The 2,428-nt window shown below is 41.6% G+C and overlaps 1 pseudogene; it reads right to left on the bottom strand.

Moving 5' to 3' along the window:
• Positions 1-1,084: 1,084 nt before the first annotated feature.
• LOC126081558 (taste receptor type 2 member 16-like) lies at positions 1,085-1,969 on the bottom strand (annotated as a pseudogene).
• Positions 1,970-2,428: the final 459 nt, after the last annotated feature.

The following is a 2,428-nucleotide window of genomic DNA, read 5'->3' as shown; positions in this document are numbered from 1 at the left end:
GAAGTGAGGAGAGAGGTACCCTGCAAAAGAAAAAGGACACGAGAAAGTTTTGGTGTTGGGGAGGCTGGAAAAGACTTCTAGAGAACAAGAGAGTCTTATCAGTGATTTTTAGTTGATTGCTGTGGTTTCTGTATTCTTATCCATTTGGGGAGAATTTTGGCTTGTCACTGAGCACAGTATGGAGAAACACAGAAGTTATAGCCAATGCCACTCAGATGTCATGAGATAAGAGGTGTTACCAGATGACATCTAGGTTTCATATGGCAAAAAACCAGCTAAGACTCAAAATGAGAATCCTGCCAGAAAGCTCATTTCACCTTGTAGTAAAATAGAGAAACAAGAATCCAGCCAGTGGAAACCATACACAGTTGATAAAATTAAATTATCACTATTTGGAGAGGTAGTAAGGAAGATTGGGTAAGTAGCCTCCTCTTTTGGAGAGAGTGTACTTCTTGGCAAACAGAAATGTATTAAAGTTAAATTTTGATTTGAATTTAAATGAATGAAGGCACAGTACTTAGAAGAGAAGCAAATAAGGCCCTGTATATTATTGGATAAAGACCCAGGAACAGCCTAGAGAGAGATGGCAAGATCTTTTCCTGACTAAAGTTAATGAAGTGAATGGAAGGTTTAGAGTGGGGAGAATTCATGGCATGGGCAGTAAATTCTTCTGGGAAAGGGATTTATACAAATACGAGAAGTATTTGGCAGTTCTGAAAACAATAAAAATAAAAATTATGTGTGGACACCACAATTTTAGCTGTTTTCTATAGAATATATTAGGAGTGAGATTTCAGAGGTAGAGAGGACTAAGGAGAGTTGGACAGTCGTGAGAAAGTCCGGACCAACCTGGTGATGGTGGAAGGGAAAGGAAAGGAATGGAGCAGAATAAAGATGGGACTGACTTTTCAGAGATAGTTTGCTGTGGGGGTGAAAGGGAATGAGGTTTGTATACATGATGTGTGCATCACTATCACATGGAGGACTCTTAAGAACAATGCGGGACATCGGTAGTCATAACATCCATGCAAACTCGCTTTTGTTCAATGGTCTTGTGCTATGTGTCTTGGACAGCCTCTAGGCCTCAGTAACCTAACTTTAGAAACTTTCTCAAAGTGGGACTGCTCAGCATCAGTGAAGTGGAATGAATAGAGAATATAGTATAGATAAAAGCTTGTGTGGCCCAGAACCAGGACTTCCTCACCAATTGTGTGCTTGCAATGTAGATGAATATGGTCAGAAAGTAAGAGGTAAAGAAGATGAGGAAGACGACAAGAGACCTGAGGGCCATGGAGTGAGCTTTCATGCTGGAGTTGCAATGGCCAGTGTTGTGATGTTTCATCTGCTTCAAGTGTTGCAGCAATGAGGCCATGAGCAAGACGGTGGAGGCCAGGAACAGGAGAAATGGAATAGCCAAGATAACCATTTGTTGAGGCAAGGCAAAATACTGCTTGAGTGTCTTAATTCTATCAGTCACAGTGTTGTTTTCAGGGGAACTCCCCATGATGATCTGAAACTAGATGCTATTCCTAATAGTTCAAGGGATGATTTCCACAGAAGAAAACAGCAGAGAACCCAGCAACAGCCAAGGAACCAATCTTGAAATTCTCCACTTCAGCCAGAGGAAGATGGGGTGGGTAAATGTAGATACTTTGACACAGTAGAATACACCAAGCAAGCCGTTGAGCCAAAATGTGGCAGTATTAGCAAAATCCCAGATGATTGATAAGTACCAAAATTCATAATTAGGATTAAAATAGGCACAAAAGCTTTAGAGCGTTGAAGTCCACTGTAGACAGAAGTGAGAGACGCCCAGGCTGGTGAGAACCATGTCCACGGGTGACAGTCTTTTGACCTGCACCCAGTCCCCGCCCAGCACTGCAAAAACTAAGCTGCTCTGCACAATGATTATCGAGGACAAGAGCACAGGGATGATCATAAAGAAGACAGTGAATTGGATGGGCATCATTCTTCTACCCCAAAGTACCTTCTTTAACAAAGACTTGGAGTCTCTGTAGCAATTGCTTGGTAAGACACAGGACCCTAGTCCCAGTATTGCCTCATGCAGGACTCCACCTCCCTCTGGATGCAAATTCTTGCCAGTTCGTTTTTGACTTTGCCATTTTCCTATCTACAGAATTTGCTTATGTTTTGCTTTCTGGTTTCTCAGCAGGCCTGGATGCAGGGCAATGTTTGTGGATTCTTGCTCCTAAGATGATTAGATTATCCCCATAAAAGGCATACTCATTTCATAACCATGTTTTTTCTTTCCTCTTTTTCTATCTGAGGTGCCTTTAGCTTCTTCCTCCACCTTCTTTAAGTGATGTCTTTACTCTTTTAACCTAAAATATGAGCCTCAGGAAAGATAAATCCTTCACTGTTGAGTCATGTCCTAGGTAATGTTTCTATTCTACTATGTGCTGATCCA

This window comes from Elephas maximus, chromosome 8 (assembly GCF_024166365.1).
Source record: "Elephas maximus indicus isolate mEleMax1 chromosome 8, mEleMax1 primary haplotype, whole genome shotgun sequence".
Classification (NCBI taxonomy): domain Eukaryota; kingdom Metazoa; phylum Chordata; class Mammalia; order Proboscidea; family Elephantidae; genus Elephas; species Elephas maximus.
Note: the sequence above shows the minus strand (reverse complement) of the source record. Positions and strands in the feature narration are given on the sequence as shown.